Genomic DNA, 26,080 nt, shown 5'->3' with positions numbered 1-26,080 from the left:
ACCTGAGCTCTGTCCTGCTGTCTTCTGTGCTCTGCCCATACACAAGAACTGCCACACTCACATAGATTGTTGTGGCACCTTCTTATGAGCAGCTTGACAAGTGCCAGCTGAGGCTACTTTAGCAGCTATGCCCCACAGCCATGCACCACATGGCTCTTCAAAAGAGTGGTCCTGAAAGAGCACTGCTTGTTCATCACTCATAGCATGAGGAGGTGAAGAACAAAGCAGAGGGCACATGAGGCGTCGCCATCATATTTCCCCCCTTAGCTCTGAGCTGATCCTGCAGTCAGTCTTCTCGGAACGCTCTTGTCTTCTTGAGAGGCCATCGACATTCTTGTGCTGTACTTTTGCCCGGTGTCACATCCTGAAAAAGAAGTCCTGCAGAGATAGACATTAAACCATCAGGTGATACAAGCATTGGAGTTCTTTGCTTTGTACAGCCATTGTAGTGGGGCATGATCAGTTACTAGGGTGAATTGATGACCAGTCAGGTAGTAGCTGTTCTTGGACTGCCTCCTTGATTGTCAGGGCTTCCCTTTCAATAGCAGCACAGCTCCTTAACAAGTGCCAGCTGAGGCTGCTTTAGTGGCTCTGCCCCATAGCAACATAACGTTCGGCTCTTCAAAATAGAAAAGGTGCTGCTCATTCAGCACTTGTGGTGTGGGGAAGCACTGCCATCACATTTCTTTCTTTCAATCAGGACCCAGAGCAGCATGGAGCTGCTCTGTTACATGGCCCAGAGATTATCCACAGACAGAATGAGGCATTCAGAGGGCTCATAAAGAGGCATGGCCAGGTGCAGCATGCATGAGGTATACATAGTAACCAGTGCTGGGTCTGTGAGAAAGACTCACATAGGTGGCCGCTGATTTGCCTAAGAGGGCAGTCGTGGCATTACACATGGTATATCAAGGCAGAATGTAATGGCTTAGAACAGGAATGGGTACAGGCAGCAAGTCTTTGCATGCTATGTATTTATTTATTTATTTATTTATTTATTTTAAATCTAGTGACCCAACAGGAAATGAGTTGAACCATAGTCCTAATATTCAAGCAAGTATTTTTTTTTAACTTTATTATACACAGAATCCAAAAAAGATAAACCTTATTTACTGTGGTAGCATGGTGATGAAATCTCCTGCTGTGGCAGTGAGGGTGTGGTCGAGTGTTGGCTGTGAACAGCGAGGAGAACCAGCAGGTAAACATGTCATGAGTTACTGTACACCTGTGTTTAATTACTGGCTGTCTTTAATGTGTGTCTCGGTGTGTCTTACAGATGGCCAGTAATGAGAGAAAGTGGAGTTCCCCAACATGTGTACATTTCATAGTAGTCACTGAAGAGTGAAAAAGTGAGAATAAAGTGCACCTTGAATTGGAGTGTCTGTTTCCTGTTCCTCAATGTCCAGAGGAAAAAAGTTGTTACACCAGGGCTGACTTGACACCAACCTTAAAACTGTTGTAGAACACACAAAAAAAAGTGTTCTAGAACACAATACTTTGAATACATCAGCATAAAAACACCAATGTACAGTAGTATGTTCCTGATGTGGGTGGAATACTGAAGTGTGGCAGGCGGAGACTGATGTTACTTACTTACTTATCCTCTTCTTCCCTGGTGGGAAATAAGGCCCCGACCCAGCGACACCATTCTTGGCGATCCTTTGCTACTTTTTGGGCTTCGCCCCATCTCTTCAAGCTCGGTCTGGACTGTTCTTCGCCAGGTTGTTTTGGGTCATCCAGGCCTATGCCTCCCAGTAGAGGTCCACTGTAGCAATGTCTTTGGTATGCGCTCCTGCTCCATTCTTAAAACGTGTCCCAACCATTTCAGGCAATGGCACTTAATTTCTAGTATGATGTTGTAGCAGCCAGTGTATCTATAGAGTTCTTCATTCGACACTTTCTGCCACCAAAAGATACAACATATCTTCCATAAACACCCATTACGGAATGCACTGATGTTGATCATATTTGACCATCACACCAGCACTCAGAGCCATAAAGGAGCAGAGATTTGACATTACTATTGTAGAGTCTAAGCTTGGTCTTCAGGCTGTACTGCTTGGATTTCCAGATAGGCTGGAGTCGTGCAAAGACCCCACAGGCCTTAGATAATCTAGATCGAATGTCTTTTGTGACTCCATTGTCATTGCTAATGAGACTACCCAGATATGTGAAGTCCTGTACAAAGTCCAGTGGTTGACCACTGACAGTGATGGGTGTAATGTTGGACGAGTTGATGCACATGACTTTAGTCTTGGTGGTGCTGATGTTAAGACCAGTTTGCTTGGAAAATTTGTCCAATCTGTCAGTTTTCTCTTGTAGATGATCTTTCCTGGAAGAAAGGGCTGCCAAGTTGTCAGCAAAGTCTAGGTCCTCCAGATGGGAGAAGAGGGTCCACTGTATGCCCCTGGGCTTGTCATAAGTTGTCTATCGCATGATCCAGTCAATGATAACTAGGAATAGCATGGGAGAGAGAGGATACAGCCTTGGCGGACACCAGAATTCACTGTGAATGATTCAGATAGGGTGTTGCCGTCAATGATGACACTGCACTCAAAGTGGTTGTAGAAGAGGCTCGTCTCGTCTTCTTCCGCTTATCCGGGACCGGGTCGCGGAGGCAGCAGTCTAAGCATGGAAGCCCAAACTTCCCTTTCCCCAGACACCTCAGCCAGCTCCTCGGGAAGAACACCGAGGCGTTCCCAGGCCAGCCAAGAGACATAGTCCCTCCAGCGTGTCCTGGGTCTTCCCCGGGGCCTCCTCCCGGGGGGACATGCCTGGAACACCTCCCCAGGGAGGCGTCCAGGAGGCATCCGAAAAAGATGCCCGAGCCACCTCAGCTGGTTCCTCTCGATGTGGAGGAGCAGCGGCTCTACTCCGAGCTCCTCCCGAGTGACTGTGCTTCTCACCCTATCTCTAAGGGAGCGCCCAGCCACCCTGCGAAGGAAACTCATTTCAGCCGCTTGTATCCGCGATCTTGTTCTTTCTGTCATTACCCAAAGCTCATGACCATAGGTGAGAGTCGGAACGTAGATCGACCGGTAAATTGAGAGCTTCGCCTTTTGGCTCAGCTCCTTCTTCACCATGACGGACCGGTAAAGCGACCACATCACTGCGGAGGCTGCATCGATCCGCCTGTCGATCTCACGCTCCATCCTTCCCCCACTCGTGAACAAGATCCTGAGATACTTAAACTCCTCCACTTGAGGCAGGACTTCTCCACCAACCTGGAGAGGGCAAGCCACCCTTTTCCGGTCGAGAACCATGGCCTCGGACTTGGAGGTGCTGATTCTCATCCCAGCCGCTTCACACTCGACTGCAAATCGCCCCAGTGCATGCTGAAGGTCCTGGTTTGAAGAAGCCAACAGGACAACATCATCCGCAAAAAGCAGAGATGAAATCCTGTGGTTCCCAAACAGGATTCCTTCCGGCCCCTGGCTGCGCCTAGAAATTCTGTCCATAAAAATTATGAACAGAACTGGTGACAAAGGGAAGCCCTGCCGGAGTCCAACATGCACTGGGAACAGGTCTGACTTACTGCCGGCAATGCGAACCAGACTCCTGCTCCGTTCGTACAGGGACCGGACAGCCCTTAGCAAAGAGCCCCGAACCCCATACTCCCTTAGCACCCCCCACAGAATACCACGGGGGACACGGTCGAATGCCTTCTCCAGATCCACAAAGCACATGTGGACTGGTTGGGCAAACTCCCATGAACCCTCGAGCACCCTATGAAGGGTATAGAGCTGGTCCAGTGTTCCGCGACCAGGACGAAAACCGCATTGTTCCTCCTGGATCCGAGGTTCGACTATTGGTCGAATTCTCCTCTCCAGTACCCTGGAGTAAACTTTCCCTGGGAGGCTGAGAAGTGTGATTCCCCTATAATTGGAGCACACTCTCCGGTCCCCTTTCTTAAAAAGAGGGACCACCACCCCAGTCTGCCACTCCAGAGGCACTGTCCCTGACTGCCACGCGATGTTGCAGAGGCGTGTCAACCAAGACAGCCCCACAACATCCAGAGACTTGAGATACTCAGGGCGGATCTCATCCACCCCCGGTGCCTTGCCACCGAGGAGCTTGCAAACCACCTCAGTGACTTCGGCTTGGGTAATGGACGAGTCCACCTCTGAGTCATCAGCCTCAGTCTCCTCAGTGGAAGACATGACGGTGGGATTGAGGTGTAGAAGAGGCTAATTAATGTAATGATCTTGTTGGGTATTCCATATGACTGCAGAATCTTCCAAAGAGTCCCTCTATGCACACTATCAAAGGCATTCCGAAAATCTATAAAATTGATGTACAGCAGGACATTCCACTCAAGGTACTGCTCCAAGATGTTCCTTAGTGCAAAGATCTGGTCAATGCACCCTCGTCCCTTGTAAAATCCAGCTTGCTCTTGTCTAAGCTTGTTGCCGATGGCTGAGTCAGTTTATTGGAGAAGAATTCTGCAGAAGATCTTGCTTGGAATGGAGAGAAGAGCAATGCCGCGCCAGTTGTCGCAGTTTTGTAGATTGCCCTTCTGTGGGAGTTTGACAATGAGGCCCTTGGCCCAGTCATTAGGGATGGTGTTGGTGTCCCAAATTGTGCTGAAGAGGTCAACCAGCACACTCGTTGCAGTGTCAAGATCAGCTTGAAGCATTTCGGCATGGATGGAATCTATGCTGGGTGCTTTGCCATTCATGGCTCTAATAGTGTCTCTGACCTCTAAAGCCATGGGTAGGCTGGTGTTGATGTTAAGGACCTCTTGCAGTGGGTCAGGGTTTGCTGGATGATCTGGTTCTGGGTGGTTAAGCACTTCTTGGAAGTGTTGAACCCATCTATCTGCTTGCTCATGCTCCATGGTCAGCGTAGAACCTGTGAGGGAATTTTTAATGGATGAACATTATTATTCTCTGTGTTTCTGTGTGTTGAGCTCAAGTGGCCTATACTGAGAAAGATGTTTTTTCCTATGTTGTAATCGCTTTTCTGTGGCCTTGGTGGTAATGAGCAGGGTGCTTGAGTTCATCCTAGCTTGCATCTTCTCATGATGTAACCACCTTTCCTGACCTTGGTGGTGATAAGCAGGGTGCCTGAGTTCTCATAACTATGCATCCACCCGCACGCCAGGTGCACGCTCTAACAAAGCTTCATAGAAAATCTTGAGCCAATCACGTGAAGACACAAGCAGTGAGCGAATGCTTTCAGAGTATAATAGATAACATTCCTAAAACACAACTCAGAGTGCGCGTACTCTCGGCATCATCAGAAGTGGTGTCTTCTTCTATTCTTCTCTTTCCTTTCCTATTTTATATATCTTTTATATGATCTACTATAATAAATGACTGAAAAGACAACTGTTAAGCATTCTGAAGTGTTTATTAGAAATTTCCATTACAATTTGGTGTCCCCTGGGTGGGCCCTATGCGTCTGATCCTTGGACGACGGAACACTCCCAAGGCTACGGTGCGGAGCTGAGAACTCGGACGAGAGACCAGACCATCAGGGCTCACCGAACCAGTAAGTGATAACTTTGCATTCTTGTGTAAAGAAATTAGTGGAAACAGTATTTAAAGAATGATACAAGAAATGGACAGAGATTTGTCCTAGTATTTAAAAATGATATAAGAGACGGACAGAAGTTTGTCTGAGCCCAGGAGGACTGCTAAGCTGTGGTATCATCAATATGTTTGCAGAAAACGGATAAAACACAATTTTGAGACAATAAACTGCGAGTAGTTTATTGGGTTGTGTAAGAGAATTATCCGCCCAAGTGACGACTGGGTAACGGCTCACCTACTTGAGCGAAGGAAGTACGGGTGCGTGTCTCGACGGACTCACGTTCAGCGATTCGTAACTGGGAAAGAATTGAATCTTGCTCCCTTTGTTCTGTGTGAACAACTGGCCCGTCGGAGGAACGGGATAGAGAGGTTCGATCACGAAGTCGCAAAGACACACCGGTGTGCACGCAAAATATTGATGAATTAACAGAGTACTGTCCTCCTCCAAATTCTGAAACAGAGAAACAGATTTGTACACATGCGCGAGTTGTCTTTGAGGTTGTTGTGTTAAATGATGCCTACTTTAGCTTAAGGCAAATGTCAGATAAATTGTTTACTAATAAGAACACACCTAAAGGATTATTGTGTCGCATTTTTGGACATAGTCCAACCTGTTCTTCTTGTGATCCTAAAAAAAAAAAACCTCAGCCGCTGTTGTCATAACCTATTGATATAACAGTGTACAATGAGGAACAGAAACAGTAAGTTAGGGAAAGAAAAGAAAAAGCAAGTAAGCGTGAAGCTACATGTGCTATAATAAGAATTGGCTGTTCCTATGACAGCCCAAACATCCAGTTTATGAAAACCTCGTATGGCGAGGATTATTTGGCACAGTTTGATATATGGGTAAAGGACTTAGGATTCCCTGGAAAGGGCAGTTTTAGTCCCAGGCAGATAGGACAGTTAGAAGAAAGTTGAAACAGAAGGAAAAAGAAGAGTCTGCAGATAATGTTAAGTTCTTAGGGGACTGGAGGGCGTTTTCTGCATGGAAAGAAGAAACACTTAAGAGAGAGTACAAAAGAGAGAAACGACAGGCAGGGCTCTCACCCTCTTCTCAGTGTTTGAAATTTCAGATGGACCCTGACCTGGAGTCTGCCCCAACACCCCGACACACACTGCCTCCTCAGCAAGGCGGAACATCATTCCCACAAGCACTTCACCCACAGAAAGGGGGAGAAGTCAAGACAAAGAAAAAAAAAAGAACCTGAGCCTCTGGAATCTCTCCCAGCCTACCAGCTGCCTCCAGCATCAGCGCCTCCCCTCACTTCTCCATCACACATGAGATCTGGTCTTACATATGGCGATGGAAAAGATACTCTCCTGGACCTGACCACGTGCTCACCAGTGGGTCCACAAGGCTGTAACCTAAAGTCTGAAGTTCTTCATCTTCCAATGGTGGAAGTGGCTGGAGCTGATGGCGTGCTTTTAGTCCACAGACCCTGGATGACAGCTGATATCAAGGAAAGCATGGCTTCTCTTCCCAATGTGAGAGAGGTAGGAGGAAAGACATTTGGTAATGAGCTGTTGATATTTTGCAGAGAATTCCGACCGACCACCCATGAACTTCGCCGCCTACTCATGATCAAGATGGGTATAGATTGGAGCAAAGTTTCCAAAGATTGTCCGGAAGCTGACCAGCGAATGACTACACCAGACTGGAGCGCGGTTGGCAATAGTGAGTATAGAGATACCATCACTGCTCTCTGTGCTCGTCTGGATAGTGCTTTTCCTTTGAACATAGACATGACTAAGATCAGTATGTGTAAGCAAGAAGATGGAGAAGGGGTGTCAGCATTTCTCACCCGTCTCACTGCTGTGCATGAGAAACACAGTGGCCTGACCAGACCCGCGACCCTGGCTGGAGTGGAAGGCACTCCTGAGGTCTGGGAAGCGCACCTGCGGAACAGTTTCATGAGCAGTATGGATCCAGCAGTGGCCAAATTAGTAAAGCAGCTCTGTCTCCTGTGGGAAACCGCCAGCCTCACCAAGATCGAGCAGTACGCTGTGCATGCAGAAAAGCTGCTGAAAGAGAAGGAGAAGACAAAGTAGACACAAAGAGACCAAGATCTACACGCCGCCACTCTCACTCTTTTCCAGACTGTTCAGCCTGGAGAAAAAGGAACAAGAGGAGGAAGAGGTCGAAGTAGGGGCCGAGACAGGACAACCTGGAGTGACTCGTCCTGGATAAAAGGTGCAACCTGCTACAACTGCAATCAAAAGGGACACATTGCTTGAAATTGTCTCCACAGTAACAGGCAGAAGCCCCGTGAGGAGTACAGCAAAGCAGACTGATGGGCGGACTCCGGGAACGGGCCCCATACAGAGAACAGGGGAGGTAACACACACACACACCTGATGATACACATACACATAGACAGGAGCATTCACATAACGTTAAACACATTAGTAGCAGCACCTGCATGCAACAGCAAGACTACACAGAAATGCCCGATACACCAGTCCAAATAAATACACCTGAAGTTGCATTAAGTTTGTTAAAATACACAACTACTCCCTTTTCTAAACTCCCTTGTATGCCCCTCACTGTGTGTGGGCATGTGTTAGCCTTTCTAGTAGATTCTGGAGCAGGACACTCAGTGATACAACATGGGGTACTTCCAGTAGACCCACAGCTCAGCTCAAATTCTATTCAGACGATGGGTATCTCAGGACGACCTGTAACCGAAACTTTCTCAGTCAACCTCCCGTGTAAAAGCGAGGGAGGAATAGTTACGTCCCACTCATTCCTCATCTCACATACATGTCCAGTAAATTTGTTAGCACATGATTTAATGTGCAAATTAGAAGTAAATCTCACATCCACTCCAGATGGACTAACTATAAGTGAAATGTGCAGTGTGCAGTATGGGTTTGGAAGCCCCCTGTATGTGTATGTCTGGCGGCTCTGCTCAGATCAGCTCACACAAACTCCAAAACACCTTGTACAGCTCTCACGCTTGAACACCTCATCAGTTGACACAGATTATATGAAAGAGGAAGATTTACATTGCACAGCACATGTTCACCAAGGGCAAAATGTAGAGTTTGAAAAGACTTGGTTTGCAGACCCCCACACACGTGAAAGATTGACCCTCAAAACTACATATTGGTCTAAACATTATTGTGCTGTGCAGGTCCATTTCACTTGTCCGAACAGCTGCATCATTGTTCATCGCAGTGTTCTCAAACATGTTATACGCGGCCTCGTGTCAGAGGACTTTGAGGTCGGCTGCTGCCAACATGATTTCTTTGACATCATTGATTCTATACCCCATGTCTCATTAGCAAAACCGCGAGCCGCCCATTGGAAAGACGTGGGGAAATGGGTCAGGAAGTGTGCAGTCGATGGCAATGAATGGTCCCAAACAGAGGACCCTAGTGTGTTGTTTTGTCAAAGGCTTGGGGTCTACAAACAAAGTCATGCTATGTGTGTGTATGTTAAGCGCAGCGTAATATTAGCCACTGATGACCGGGATCCTGGGGACCCTGGCCATAGTGGCCTGTTTGTCTCTGTTTCCACAGGCATAACTCCAGCAGAGGTGCACCCCAAATTGGTGGGAGTTCCAAATTCCGTTTGGGCAAAGGGTAAACATGATGTGGGCCTAATAAAGAATGCTGAACCAGTGGTGATCACCCCCAAATCAGATTTCAGTCCTAAACAGACCCAGTACCCACTCAAACCAGAAGCAATTGCAGGTATAAAACCGGTCTTTGATTCGTTGCTGAAGGCAGATGTAATTGTCCCTTGCCAGGACTCTCCAGTGCGCACTCCTATTTTGCCAGTTAAGAAGGAAGAAAACCGTCCCAGCCTGATGAGTGGAGGTTTGTCCAAGATCTGCAAGCAGTCAATGCTGCGGCTGTCCCGCACACGCCTGATGTCCCTAAAGAGCGCTCTGCAGACCACACCCACTCTGGGACTGCCTGACCCCAATAAACCATTTGTTCAAACTGTCAATGAAAAGAAGGGTTTTATGACCTCTGTTCTTTTGCAGAAACACGGGGATAGATTGAGACCTGTAACTTACTTCTCCAGCAGGCTGGATCCAGTGGCGGCTGGACTTCCTGTTTGCCTGCGTGCAGTTGCTGCAGCTGAAAAGGCGGTAACTGCCTCCAGAAATATTGTGGGGTATTCTAACCTCACCCTTTTGGTCCCACATGCTGTCTCCCTGCTTCTGTTGGAGAAAAAGACGTCACATTTGTCAGCACAGAGATGGTTGAAGTATAGCACAGTCATACTTGATATGCCTAACATCATTGTGAAACGTTGTACTGTTCTGAATCCTGCCTCTCTTCTCCCTACAGAGGACGATGGAGAGCCACATGACTGTGTTGCTCTCACTAACGATTTTTGTTCCCCCAGGACAGATTTAAAGAGCGACCCTTTGGAAAATCCAGACATGATCCTCTATGTGGATGGTTCAGCCTCCAGAGACCCAGAGACGGGAAAGAACAAAGTAGGTTTTGCCATAGTCTCAGATCACAAGGTCCTCAAGGCGTCGTGTCTGCCCTCGAACCTGTCGGCGCAGGCTGCAGAGCTCTGTGCCCTCATTGAGGCATGCAAATTGGCGGCAGGGCAATCCGTCAATATTTTTACGGACAGTAGGTATGCATTTGGCGTTGTGCACGATTTTGGCACCATTTGGAAACATAGAAATTTTCTCACTAGCACAGGATCTCCCATTGCACATCATAAACTGGTCTCTGAGTTGTTGGATGCTGTTCTACTCCCTAGAGCCATTGCTGTGTGTAAGTGTGCTGCCCATACTAACAATACTGATCTTGTGTCTCAAGGGAATGCCAGGGTGGATGCGGCAGCTAAGTGTGCAGCCTCGGCTTCCAGTTCACCCTCTAACCTTGCCTTTCCTCAGGTTTCTACCCCTTGTTTACAGCTAGCAGACCTTCAGAGCACTGCCACCCAGGACGAGAGATGAGTCTGGAAACAGGCGGGCTGTATCCTTGCAAACTCGGTCTGGGTTTGTCCCTCGGGCCGTCCCTGTCTACCAAAATACATGTTCCCTTTCTATGCAAAATTGGCACATGGGCTCACCCATGTGTCAAAAGGGGGGATGGTAGCAGAAGTAACAAAGAGATGGTTCACAAAGGGGCTTTCAAATTATGCTGCAAAATTTTGCAAGCAATGTTTGATATGTGCACAACATAATGCAGGTCAAGGTATCAGACTAACTCAAGCAGCACACCCAATACCAGACAAACCATTTGATCACCTCCAAATGGACTTTATTGAACTGACACCTAGTGAAGGGAAAAGGTGTTGCCTGGTAATAGTTGACATGTTTTCAAAATGGGTAGAAGTATTCCCCACAGCTAAACAAGACTCAGAGGCGGTAGTCAAAGCACTCCTGAGAGATGTAATTCCTAGGTGGGGTATACCTAGCAAAATCTCAAGTGACAGTGGAACACCATTTGTTAATGCAGCCCTAAAGAAAATAGGAGCATTCCTAGGGATAGACCTGAAACAACATTGTGCCCATCATCCTGCCAGTGCAGGAGCAGTAGAGAGGGAAAATGGGTCCCTTAAAAATAAACTAAGCAAAGCTTGTGCAGAAACAGGGCTAGGATGAACAAAGGTCCTCCCTGTAGTACTCACACAAATGAGGATGCAAACTAGGCCTAAACATGGGTTAAGCCCATTCGAAATTACGAGTACCCAACACGGGGATAGGGCCAGCTCAAGGAACACTGCCGGACACCACACTGTGTGATGATGCAATGTTGAATTACTGTGCAACGTTGTCCTCTGCTTTGAAATCTATCCACAAACAGGTAAAAGAAGCACTTCCCAAACCTGCTGAGGGACCTCTGCACGATCTACAACCAGGGGATTGGATCGTGGTAAAGGACTTCCGATGAACCAAGTGGAACAAGCCACGGTGGAACGGCCCATTCCAGGTCCTGCTCACGACCCCAACGGCAGTGAAAGTCACAGGCAGAGTGATGTGGATCCATGCTAGCCACTGCAGGAGGGTTCCTGAACCGGCTGAGCAGGAGGAAAAGGAAGGCCTAAGTGACCAGACGCTGACTAAAGCTCATGAGGAAGAAAGGCATCATTGCATGGAACAGTGCGAGTATCACATCAATCATGCACGCACCCTCAATAGGGAAGAGTATTTCAGTGTCTAGCTGATAGATAAGTCTTAGGGTTTTGAGTTTCCTCCAAGTCCCGGTGAGGTGGGATGAGGGCTGATAGGGCGTGCCCGCCCTCTGAGCACCAATACACGTCAAGAAGGGCAAGGGTTAACTCGGTAACATCATTGAGGCACTGAACAAGATGCGCAAGGTTGCTGAACAATCATAAGCAGATGAACATGGAGGAGTTGAAGACAGCTGATCGTGTTAGTTCAGTGGATGGAAGACTCTGATTCTATCCACTGTACCGGTCCTGGGCTTAGCGATTGTGATGCTATGTTTGCTCCCTGTTTTCTGTCAATGTTGTATGTCTGTGTTTCAGAGGCAGCTGACAAATATTGGTTACCAGATGGTGAAAATAGACTCAGACGACTTGCCTGACTGGCCTCCAAACTCACACGAAGACTATAACCCACCGTTCGATGACATCAGCACAGTTGACATGAAACTAGTCCTGACTTAAAACACTTTCATTATCATTGTTTCCTGTTCTATTATTCCTGATCTATGTATATGGCTTGTTAGCATTCATTTAAGATGTCTTTCTTATAAAAATAGCCTTAGCATTATCCCTGTACACTCAATGACGTGTTAAGTCGAATCTTTCTGAGAACTCTTATCACTGAAACTGTGTACAGTTCTTTTCTTTCCTTTTAGTAATTTATCCTATAGGATAAAAAGGGGGGAATGTGAGGGAATTTTTAATGGATGAACATTATTATTCTCTGTGTTTCTGTGTGTTGAGCTCAAGTGGCCTATACTGAGAAAGATGTTTTTTCCTATGTTGTAATCGCTTTTCTGTGGCCTTGGTGGTAATGAGCAGGGTGCTTGAGTTCATCCTAGCTTGCATCTTCTCATGATGTAACCACCTTTCCTGACCTTGGTGGTGATAAGCAGGGTGCCTGAGTTCTCATAACTACGCATCCACCCGCATGCCAGGTGCACGCTCTAACAAAGCTTCATAGAAAATCTTGAGCCAATCACGTGAAGACACAAGCAGTGAGCGAATGCTTTCAGAGTATAATAGATAACATTCCTAAAACACAACTCAGAGTGCGCGTACTCTCGGCATCATCAGAAGTGGTGTCTTCTTCTATTCTTCTCTTTCCTTTCCTATTTTATATATCTTTTATATGATCTACTATAATAAATGACTGAAAAGACAACTGTTAAGCGTTCTGAAGTGTTTATTAGAAATTTCCATTACAAACCGTCCTTGGCTCTAACTGGTGCTGCATTAGAGCCAAGTGTTACTACCGCAGTTACCGGTGTTACTACTGCAGAGTTGTTTAGTGATCTTGTAGACAACACTCATCTCCCCTCTCATTGCAGCTAGTTCGGCCTTGGAAACCATCTCTTCAATAAATGCCCACTTATCCTTCTTAGCACTTCTTTTCACCGCTTTATCTTTGGACTTGTATGCCTGCTGTGCCTGTTCTTGTAGCCTAAGTGACTGTGTTCAGCATCTTCACTTTAAGTTGTTTTCGTTTGTCCATCTTCTTCCATGTCTCAGGTGATATACATTTCTTGTTCTTCCTCTTCACGTAGCCTATGGTACTGGCTGCCGCCTCGTTATAGGTGTTCTTTTTTTTTAAACAATAATTTATTGTCTTTTTAGAAACAAAACAAACAACAGCCCAGCACCACCAAGTCCAGAGCAAAATACAGTATTGTCCAGAAGAAAACACAGGTCCATGGGTTATAAATACACAGCATAAACATTTTTTTACACAAAAGACCCCGTTATACATCAATTATGTTTAAAAACAAAATGTGATCCCCCTTTCTGTAATATCCTGGGAAGCTCACTCGGCAGGTGATCAAGCAAAGGCTGCCATATCCTGTAGAAAGCATCACAGTTACCTTTTATAATGGCACTGAGGTGCTCCATCGGAAACACCCTGAATGTTTCTCTGTACCACTGTGTAACAGAAGGGGGCTGCACCTGAATCCACTGAAACAATATACACCACCTTGCCATATGTAAAAGTTTACACAGTAACATCATTTGTCTAGATGATAAAGAAAACCCCTCCACAGACAGTCAAAGAACAAACAGCACAGGGTTTAGTGGGATTGTCTGGTGAAATATTGAGCAAAGTTCTATAGCAATGTTTTTCCAAAATCTAGCAACTAAAGGACATTGCCATATGCAGTGGTAGTAAGTCCCCACATCTGTATTGCACTTTACACAGAGAGGAGAAATCTGGGGGTGAATTTTATTTAAAAACTCTGGGGTGGGCTGTAGTCTGTGTAAAATTCTGTATTGGCTTTCCCGGAGTCTGTTACATGTAAACATTTTCTTAGCAGATTTAAACACTTTTGACCATGCTTCTGCACTAAGCTCAACCTCCAAGTCTGTTTCCCACCAAACCCTGGCCTTATCTGTTGTAATACAATTCAAAGATTGTAATTTTCCATAAAAGAGAGAAATTAATTTCTTTTTAGTGAATACATCCTCATTATATTTAAGAAGAAAGCTTTCAGTCAGATTTAAAACAGGTTGGTTGTCTGGAAATTTAAGAGAATTTACAAAATGTCTCACTTGCAGAAACCCAAATAAGTGTTTCTGTGGTATACTGTACTTGGTTTGAATTTGTTTAAAGGACATAAGATTACCCCTTTCAAACAGATCACGGACAAATCTTAAATTTTTAGAGTGCCAATCATCAAATATACTAATGCCGATACCTGGAGGGAAAGCCTTATTCCTAACTAGAGGCTGCAGTGCACTCGAAAAACCTCTTCTTCCAATGTGAGCAGCAATATTATACCAAGTCTTGAGTGTGCACATCAATATAGAGTTATTTCGGACCCCCAGTGGAAGTTGGGCTAAATCAATTGATAAAAGACTAAGAAGAGAGAAAGGGCCACAACACCAGGTATCTACAAGAGGCTTGCCTTGATGTAAAAAGGAATGTAACCAACCTGAACTTATTCGTGCATGACAAGCCCAGTTATAGTAGAAAAGGTTAGGAAGTGCCTGACCCCCTTCATCTGCAGGTAGTTGTAAAATCTTTATCCTTAGCCTAGATTTCTTCCTGTGCCATATAAATTTAGAAAGACATCCCTCAATCTCTAAAAATGTTTTTCTGTTAATTCTGAGCAGCAGCATTTGCATAGGATAAAGTATTCTGGGAAGGACATTCATTTTAATTAAACTTATTCTACCTATCCAAGATAATGGGAGGTCGAACCACCTATTAAAGTCATTTTTGATTGAGGCCACAATTGCCTTAAAGTTCAACCTGTACAGCTCTGTTGTATCTGCAGACACCTTAATACCCAAATATATAAGACCTGTGGTTGACCACCTGAAAGGAAAATGAACAGGAATGTTCCATCTCCCTCGATCACCAAGAGGCAAGGATTCTGATTTGTCATAATTAATTTTATACCCTGAAAAAAGGCCAAATTTATTAATAATGGATATCAGTGTAGGAATAGATGTTTCTGGCTGAGTAACAAACAATAACACGTCATCTGCATAAAGCGAGATTCTGTATTCAGTATCTCCCAGGGTTAGCCCAGAGAGCCCAAGATGGGTTCTTACAGCTTCCGCCAACGGCTCCAGTGCAAGCGCAAACAATAAAGGGGAGAGGGGACACCCCTGGCGCGTTCCTCTACCCAAAGGAAAAGTATCAGAGGCAGAACCATTCACTAATACCCTCGCACCTGGAGCCCCGTATAACAGTTTGACCCATTTAACAAATTCAGATCCCAAACCAAACCTGTCCAAGACATCGAATAGGTATACCAACTCCACTCAATCGAACGCTTTCTCAGCATCTAGTGAAATAGCAAGAGCCCTAAAATCAGTATTCTGACAAAATTGCACTATATTTATAAATCGACATACATTGGAGTGGGAGTATCTACCTTTAATAAAACCCATCTGGTCAGACCCCACTAGAACCGGCAAAACCTCCTCCAAACGCCTAGACAAAATCTTGGACAGAATCTTACAATCTACACCAAGTAAACTTATAGGTCTATAGGATGTACATAGACCTGCAGGTTTATCCTTTTTCAAGATCAGGGATATGTGGGCGAGGTTTAGAGTAGGTGGGAGTGTGCCCCTCTCAAGAGATTCCACATACATATTTAGTAAAGGATTTACAATGTGTTTAGCCATTTTCTTGTAAAACTCAGGCCCAAACCCATCAGGGCCTGGAACCTTTCCACCCTGTAGGGATTTGATAGCTTCTAGAACTTCCTGTGTCCTGATAGGTATACACAGATCTAAACGGCTTTCTTCAGATAGTGTAGGAAGATTAATATTATCAAGAAAGACTTTCCTAGAATCTGCAGTATTTTGACATTCAGAAGAATCTAGTTCCTGATAAAACTCTTTCATTATTTTACTGATAAGTTTCGCTTCAAAGTGTAGATTGCCTTTCTTATCTTTGAGAGAGGGTATCGCATAGGACCTGTTCTTCCCCTGGGCGAGTCGGGCAAGAAGGCGTCCAGGTTTATTGCCAGGTTCAAATAATCTATGTTTTGCATAGAATATTGCAGTTTCAGCTTTTTGAGTTAGTAGTTGGTCCAAGGCTGATCTAGCCGCATCCAATTTTTTAAGCACCGAAATGGACAAGGATTGTTTAAACTCCCTCTCTAGGTTAGTAATGTCCTGCTCAAGTTGCAGTTGTTTAGCTAAACTGCTCTTCTTTTTCGCTGCTGTAAAAGAAATAATAGAGCCCCTGAGAAAGGCCTTGCCCGCCTCCCATAAAGTGGAAGCACTGACTCCCGGTAAATCATTTGTAGATATAAAAAGTTCCCATTGATCTTCTAAATATTTTAAAAATACAGGGTCACTAAGGAGAGTCGGACTTAGGCGCCAGCAGTGCTTAATTTGTGAAGTGGGAGGTCCCGGAATGCCAAATATTTTCAAATACATTTTCGTGAGAGCCATATATAAAAAGTGACGCTGAATACAACTAAAATGCACTTTTACGTATGACCAACAATTTGAGTGTAATATATTCTTTTTCATAATGAAGAGGATCTTGACATGCTGTCTTCCTCCTGTCCCCCGCTGAATATTTTGACGCAAACTTAGCTTGGCATGTTTCGAAGTGCCGCTTTATTTCATTGTTTCATCGATGCAATCTTGTCATTGTATAGGCCTATTGGACACAAAGCAGGACCCTCTCACCCCACAAAGACGAATTCCTCTGTCCATTCCTGTTGAAATGTACGGTAGCCTACCAGTCACCTTTTTTCCCTTTTCGCCATGGGGTCATTCCATGCCAAATCAACAAGAGGTTATGCTCGACCATCTCAGATTTCAATGAAATTTGGAGGGCTCAGAGATACTATAAAAAGAAGTTAATCCCCAAAACTTGAACTTCCTATCACCAATAGTTTCAGAGATACAGGCATTTGAATTTTTCGATTTTTTTTTGTTTTTTGCTCAAAACATACATATTTCCAAGTGCAATATAATCTTTATTATGCAAGATAGAAACCTAAAATTTTGCACAGAGAGACTCAATGTCTTGTACTACAAGCTTCAATTCAGAATTCCAATGGTCATTGTATATTAGATGGTGATTTTAACAAGGAAATTAAAAAGACAAATTTGCATTTTTTGCATTTTTAACTCATTCTGGAAGCTTGCCTGTGGCAGTAATGCTTAAACTAAGCATGTTATTCAAATCTACACAGAAATATCTACCAATTTCAGTTTTACCAAGTCTCCACTATTCCTAGTTTGTCTGTAATAGGGTTTTGAAATTCGCCGATTTCTAAAACATGCCATTTTCAGTAGCAAGAAATCCAATGTGGGATAGCAGTTAGGAACTTGTAAATTTTTTTTCAGTAATCCCCAAGACCCATATTTTATATTTCCAAATTTTTGTTCTGTGTCTCTCAAGTATTTTTAAACTACAGGGGTTTAAAAAATCCATTTTCACCAAATTCGAATTTTTGATATATTTTCATATAACTGATATTTGAGGGTTAATAAATGCTTCAATAAGGCTCAAGTAGGTTAGGAGACATGTTTCTTCCTCAATTTTAAATAAAATTTCAATTAATGCTCAGTATTAATTATTTGTAAATTGATTTTAATCTAAGACTGTGTAACATTAGCAATCAATGACCAGCTATTGTGTACCAGTCAACAGCCAGCCTTATCAATATCAACACAGCACAATAGGTGACCTTTGATACCAGAACAGGTGGCTCATATCTTATAGTTTTAGAGTCTGTAAACTGCATACTTGTTCAGATAACATTATATTGCTTGGATTATATTAAATACATTGTAATACAGAGCACTGAGAAAATTTACCAATGTTATTAACTGAATGTGTTTCTTTGCAAGGATTGGATATTTTGAATAGTTGACTAGGGAATTTAATTGTAGTTGCTTTCAATTTGAGATCAGTATAAATGAGTTTGTTCTTAGACATCTAGAAATGGCTGAACTTCCTCCCTGTTCTATAGGAATTGGACTAAATAAATATTCTGACTGCCATAAACTAACATAACGTAAAGTTTCTTCTACTCGTTGCAGTTTTGCTTTGCCATATGCAGCTTTCTGTTTGTGGCTATACTTGGCAATTTTCAGTGGAGAGCAACCAATTGACACAAGGCTTTTGTCAAGTGATTCAGCTACCTCACCAGTGTATGTTGGATCCACATCTACACACATGCTTTCTTGTTCTGATTCTGTAGAACCTGCTGAATCTGCTTGGCTTAAATATTATTTCACTCTCTGTGAACATTTAGAACACAATTTTTGTCCAGGTTTAATATTTTTATTTATCAGTTTTGAAAGTGAATCTGCTGTTTCAGGAAGAATTGAACGTAATTCTGTTTTAACTTTTTTCTTGTGCCTTTCATATGGATCACAACAACTTTTCTGTAGCTCTTCATATTTAATGACATGGTTGATTCCCTTGACGTTAAGTGTTATAATTTTTGTGCTACTCATTATACAAACTGTCGGTCATTTGACAAAAAAAATGGTAATCCAAAGTGAATAAAAAGACCCATCATAATAAACACATTGTGCAACAAATTTTAACCCATGGCCTGGACTGGTTGTGCGGACATGAACAAAACCATCACACTCTGATGGCATAAGAACTCTTACACACATAACAAACCACTCAATAATAAGAGAGTAAAAAGATAAATGTAAATGTATCACATGCAAAAAAATCCAAAAAAAAAAAAAAAACACCCACTGGGTGGTGTTACAAGACCAGGAGCGGCCAAAAGAAGTCTCACTCTACGGGAGAAAAAGAAGATCCCACCCCCACTCCCCTAACTAAAATCTAACCTGGTTACTGTCATAGAACAAAACATTACACTGAATAAGCAGTATGTAAATAATAGTTTGGCTCTATTACCACATCGCCATAAAAGTGTGACACGCCAGTCTATCTCCCATTTAACTGTCTCTTTACCTTAACTGAAATAAACACAGCAAACTTATGCATCAGTGTAATCACCCAATTTGAATCCAATGCTGCCAAAGCTTGTGTGGGGCTTGTATCCTTTGTAAATTAGTCCAGTGTATTGATGAAACTTTGTGCATCCTTAGGCGAGTCAAACTTGTATTCAGTGCTGTCATGAGTCAGCGTGAGTGTTGCCGGGAAGTGCATGCTGAAGCGTATGTCCTTCTCAATCAAAGCACAGCAAATGGCATTAAATCCCTGCCGCTTCTCATGAACTGCATAAGAGTAATCCTGATGTATAAAGAGTTGTTGACCCTCGAACTTAAGCGTAGGAGTCACTCTCACTGTTGCTATGATCCGCTGCTTGTCCCTGGAGTTGTGGAGCTTAATAATCACCAGTCTGGGACGTGCAGTCCGTGGGCCGATGCCTCGGTGTGTGCAGTCAACTTTGATGTGGGCTTTTTTACCCGCGGGGCTGTTCTCAAGACCAAGTATAGTAGACAGCCAGGCTTCTAAAAACTGAATGGGGCTTTTACCCTCCTGGAGGGGTGGAGCTAAGGGGTGGCCGGGGGGGGGGGCGTGGCCACCCCAGGGCACGCCTTGGCCCCGCCCACCCCAGGGCCAGTCAATAAAATTTATAAAACCGATATGTCCCACGAAATGTTAGTTCCACCCGCTGGATTTTTGTTCCGCCTATTTGGTTTCTGCGGGGATGCATATTATCGTAGCACACAAACATTTTGCGCGTTCAAGCAGCAGGTGGATGAGCAGGTTGTCGTGACATCAGATAGTCATGGTCTAGTCTGACAACACAACAACCTACGTGAACGTGCGATTAATTTGGGAGATAAGTTATTCATCTCTTATACTCTCTTCAAGTTTTCTCACTTTGTAGACATACAGTTACAATTCTGTCCTCAGACAATTCAGAGTGGAGTCTAGCCGAGCCAAATGCCTAAACTTGGATGAGTTTGTGAATCACTTTGCTCACTCTAACCACAGAATACAACTTTAAAGTTAATGTCTGTTACATGAAAATATAGAGATGTTGTGTGTTACTGGTGGGAGTAGACATTGATTAATAATTGTCACACTCATACAGTACATACACAACACTCATGCATTCTCTCAACACACACTCTCCCCCTACCCCTCTCTCTCACACACACACACCACTCATGCACCACATTTCTATTTACATGTAACACACTCACTCACGCACAACACTTATGCACTCTCTTAACACACTGTCTATCTCACTCACACACACAATTTGTGCACTACATTTCTATATTTACATGTAACATTCATACACTCTCAACACAGACACACAACTCATGCACTAAATTTTTATATTTAAATGTAACACTCATGCACTCTCTCACTCTCTCTCTCTCATGTATGAACACATACTTCACTCTCTTAACACACACTATGTCTTTCTCTCACTCACTATAAGATACAACTCATGCACTCTCAACACACACCCTCTCTTACACACACACACACACACATACACACACACACACCACTCATGCATGATGCACTACATTTCTATATTTACATGTAACACACTCACTGGTATACACAACACTTGTGCACTCTCAACACACACACCACTCATGCACTCTGAACACACACTCACCCACACACAACCCATGCACTACATTTCTATATTCACATATAACACACACAACACTCATGCACTCTGAACATACACTCTCTCTCTCACACACACACACACACACACACACACACACACACACACACACACACACACACACACACACACACAATTCGTATACTACAGCTCATCTATATCTACATGCAGTGCACATACTTTCCCCCTCTCTCTCACACACACACACCACTCATGCATCTATGCCATGTGTTACATCAGTGTAACACTTTCTCTCACTCACACGCGTGCACACACACACACACACACACACACACATATATTTTGTAATATCACAACATGTTATAAGTGTTTACATATGTTGTATGTATGAGTTAAGTATACAAGTATTTTCCTTTTCCTGAGCAAAGCACTCTTTATTCAAGCCTGACTAATATCCTTACTACTTCCCAGGTGCCTGGGACAGGTGATCTTTTAGTTTTTACTTTTGCATTTTAGTAGTGATCGTTAAAATCCTGATGCTTAACTAGAGTAGACAAGTTGGATGGGTTCTTTGTTTTGCAGATGCTTTGTTACATAAATAAATTAATACATTAATTTCTGACCTCTTGGCTCACATGGGTATTGTTCATAAGTTAGGCACCAGATATGCCACCAGATACATCAGAATACAGGAAATCAAATCGAGCTAACTCAAAATTTCCCAGGGGAGGACCCCCGGAACCCCCCCCCCCCCTTATTTAGTCACAGCATGGCCACCCCTTGTATATCTTTGGCCTCCCTTTGGCCACCCCATATAAAAAATCCTGGCTACGCCACTGACCCTCCGCGCCTTCCTTCAGATTGATAATGCGAATGTTATCCCGCCTGCTCCTGTTCTCCATATCATCCAAGCTTTTGGTCATGGTCTTAATTTTCTCCTCAGCTTCAGTCAGTCTCTGCGTAAGATCGGTGGCCGTGTCCTCCACATTTGAAATTCTCTGCTCTGCCTCCATGGTGCGTGTTGAGAGACTTTCAAGTGAGGCCGATATTCTCTCCAGAGTCCCACATAGTATAGACAGTTTTTGATCCATCACCTCACTAATGCTATTAGTCACTTGGCGGATGAGAGCCGCGGTGTCCACCAGAGGCGAGGCATGGTCACCTTTTGCTGCTAGCACGTTAGTTTGGCTAGCACTGGCGGTCATGGCAGATGTCATCTTTCGTGGTTGTATTTTCATCTGTTTTGACATCACTTGTTGTCCCAAAAACCAGTTTTGTGGTATTACTTATTTCAAAAACATCCAGTCAATAAACTAAAATAAAAAATATGGACAGTATCACGTATTATGCTGTAATAAATACGGGTGGGAGCAGGAGCACAGTGAGAACACATCTTCTAGTCAGCCATCTTCACTGGAAGCCCCCGTTATAGGTGTTCTTGATATTATTCAATTTGGTTTCAACTGTGGTGTCCTCTTCTGTAACCTCGGCGAAGGCTTGGAAACGTTTTTTAACTTCCAGGGCAAACTGTTTGTGGATATTGGGATATTTCAGCTTGGAGATATCAAGTAGCTTCCTTGGATGACCTTGCTTCCTTAACTTGCGGAGTTGCAACCTCACTGTTGCCACAGTTAGATTATGGTCACTTGATACATCGGCTCCTCAGAAGGCTCTAACGTCTGTCAGAAACCGCCGCCATCTTCCATTGACAATGATATGATCAATTTGGTTTAATGTCCTTCCATCCAGTGACCTCCAAGTGAGCTTGTGGATGTTCTTGTGGGGAAAGATGGTACCTCCAATTACTGTACAAGGTTGTTGTTGAGACAGAAATCAGCAAGGTGTTTGCCATTGTCATTCATTGTGCCACAGCCATGTTTGCCCATAGCTCTTTCATAGTTGGTGTTGTCTTTTCCTACTTTGGTATTCAGATAGCTGATAACCAGAAGCATGTTGTGGCGGGGAACCTTGGAAATTACTTGGGTTAGATGTTCATACCAGTCGTCTTTAGCCTTGCCATCTGTTTCATTTGTAGGTGCATAACACTGAATGATCGTAGGCTTACAGTGTTGAGTCAAATCACGCTCTTAACATTTGGTTGCTGATTGGTTCCCATTCTAGTAAGGTGTATACATACTTCTTCGCGATAACCAGGGCCACGCCGTTGGTGTTTTCATGGCCTGAATAGAGTATGACCAAGCCATCAGTTGTTTTTTGGTGTCCAGACCCAGTCCAATGGCACTGACTTCTGCCAAGAATATTTAAATTATACTTACTCATTTCTCTCAAAACCTGGGCTAACTTTTATGTTTCATACATGGTGCGGACGTTCCATACTCCTATTCTGGTCCACCCTCAGACCAGATGTTTCACTTGTCGTGGTTGTCGTGGTTTCTGTAACTTTGTTTCTTTTTATGGTGTGGAGTAGTTGGCCCCATGCCCAATCCCCAACCTGGAGGACCAGGGGATCACTCTTCGTCTGGCCCCTACCTTTTGACCCGTTCAGCATGGGTGGCCCTACCAGAAGTTTGAGACTCCAGACAACATAGCTCTAGAGGTCACTGGGACACCCAAACTGCCCCACCATGAGTAAGGTGGTGATCCCAAGCAGAGCGGGGGGACTGATGTTAACAAAGACTTATTTCTGGATATCGTGCTTACTTTTCATCTTACTATTCTCATCTGTTCTCTCTCACACACACACGAGCTCTGGTCAATAAAGAGCCCCTTTCTTCACTCTCTCCCTCCTTTTCTATCCTCCGCCATTACTGCAAAACACACACACACCAAAATCAACAGGTATACTGACTTTGCCACTTGCCTTCCCTGGCCCCGTCCTCCATTTACAAACGACGCTTGGCCACATGCCCACTGCCACATACTTGCACCACCTGACTCAGGCCGGGGGGGCAGCTAGCCTGCACTGGACTCCTCCCCCCGATGGGACAGAAAGTCTGCCACCACCATCTGCACCCCTGGCCTGTGGAACACCTTGAATTTAAAAGGCTGGAGGGCAAAATACCAATAGGTGAGCTGCGCATTGGCATACTTCATGCGGTGGAGCCACTAGAGCAACATGTGGTCTGAACAGAGGGTGAAAGGGCACCCCAGCAGGTAGTATTGGAGGGTGAGGACCACCTATTTGATGGCCAGGCACTCCTTGTCAATGGTGATATACTTACTTTCATGCATCAAGTGCTTGCGACTGATGTACAGCACTGAACGTCCCTCGGTCTCCACCTTCTGGGACAGAACAGCCCCCAGCCCTCTGTCTGATGCATCAGTCTGTAAACTAAAAGGGAGAGAGAAGTCAGGGGAGTGTAAAAGTGGCCCCTACACAGTACCTTGGTGAAGGCCTATTAGCACTGCTTCATCCACTGGACCAGATCTGGTGCTCTCTTCTTAGTGAGACCAGTCAGCGGGCTGGTGACATCTGAATAATTAGGTATGAATCTGAAATTGTAGCCATCCAGCCCCAGGAACTGTCTCACCCCCTTTTTGGTTTTGGGCCTCAGGCAAGGCAAGGCAAGGCAAGTTTATTTATATAGCACATTTCATACACAGTGGCAGTTCAATGTGCTTTACAGAAGTAAAAGCAGAAAAGTAAACAATAGAAAATAAAATTACATAAAATAATTGGGAAAGAAAAATAATAAGAATTAAACAATAGTAGAAATTAAATTAATAAAATAAAGTTAATCAGCCTCGAGATTAATTATTATTATGGGTTTAACTCATAAAGCGCGCTCTTCCCGTGGCTCTTCCACGAGGATCACCAAAAATCGTCCCGCAGACAAAATCTACGAGGATAAAGCGCGCTCTTCCCATGGCTCTTCCACGAGGATCACCAAAAATCGTCCCGCAGACAAAATCTACGAGGATAAAGCACGCTCTTCCCGTGGCTCTTCCACGAGGATCACCAAAAATCGTCCCGCAGACACAATCTACGAGGATCACCAAAAATCATCCCGCAGACAAAATCTACGAGGATCACAGTAACAAAGAATTAAAGTAAAAGTAAAATCATTAAAATCCAAGATTAAAAAGAAATTAAAATAAAGAAAGTAAAATCATTAAAATCAAAATTAAAAGAAATTATGTTAAAGGAAATTAATTACTTAGGTAAAAATTAATCAAGTGAAAGCATCTGAAAACAGCTTTGTCTTGAGCCTGGATTTAAAACTAACAACAGTAGGAGCATTTTTGATATCATCTGGAAGTTGGTTCCAAAGCTTAGCAGCATAGCAACTAAAGGCTGCTTCACCACACTTCATTTTGACAGCTGGTATTACTAGCAAGTTTTTCTCTTGTGATCTTAGAGACCTAGTTGGTGCATATAATTGAAACATATCCAGTAGGTAGCTGGGTCCCATCCCATTTAATGTTTTAAATAGAAGAAGTAGTGCTTTAAAGTCAATTCTATAGCTCACTGGAAGCCAGTGCAGAGACCTTAGGATTGGACTGATATGGACTACCCTTTTTGTTCTTGTAAGAACCCTTGCTGCTGCATTTTGGATTAGTTGAAGCTCTTTGATGGTCTTTTTTGGAAGACCTGTGAAAAGGCTATTGCAGTAATCAACCCTACTGGAGATGAAAGCATGAATAAGTTTTTCTAGATCATGTTTTGACATGAGACCCCTGAGTTTAGAAATGTTTTTTAGGTGATAGAATGCAGACTTTTTTACCACTTTCATATGACTGTTGAAGTTAAGTTCACTGTCAATAAGGACACCAAGGTTTTTGACAGTATCCTTTGCTTTAAGCCCCTTAGTTTCAAGAACAGTGGCAATCCTAAGCCTTTCCTCCTTTTTGCCAAATATAATTGCTTCAGTTTTATCTGCGTTCAGCTGAAGAAAATTGTGAGACATCCATTTGTTAATTTGGTCAATGCATCTATGAAGAGACTCAAGAGGGGCATAGTCATTAGGTGACATAGCTAAGTAAAGCTGAGTGTCATCTGCATAGCTATGGAAGTTTATTGAGTTATTCTTAATAATTTGTCCAAGTGGGAGCATATAAAGGTTGAATAGTAATGGTCCCAGGATTGAGCCCTGGGGAACCCCACAGTTCAAGGACACGGGTGATGAACTGTGGCCTCCAATGGCCACATAAAAAAATCTTTGTTGTAGGTAAGATTTTAACCAGTTGATTACTATACCAGTAAATCCAACCCAATGCTCCAGTCAATGTAACAGTATGGAATGATCTACCGTGTCAAATGCAGCACTTAAGTCTAAAAGCACCAAGACTGATGTTTTACCAGCATCAGAATTAAGACGTAGGTCATTCATGACTTTAGTAAGAGCTGTTTCAGTGCTATGATTGGCACGAAAACCTGACTGAAACTTATCAAAACATCCGTTTAATGT

This window comes from Neoarius graeffei, chromosome 23, assembly GCF_027579695.1.
Source record: "Neoarius graeffei isolate fNeoGra1 chromosome 23, fNeoGra1.pri, whole genome shotgun sequence".
Taxonomy (NCBI): Eukaryota; Metazoa; Chordata; class Actinopteri; order Siluriformes; family Ariidae; genus Neoarius; species Neoarius graeffei.
Note: the sequence above shows the minus strand (reverse complement) of the source record.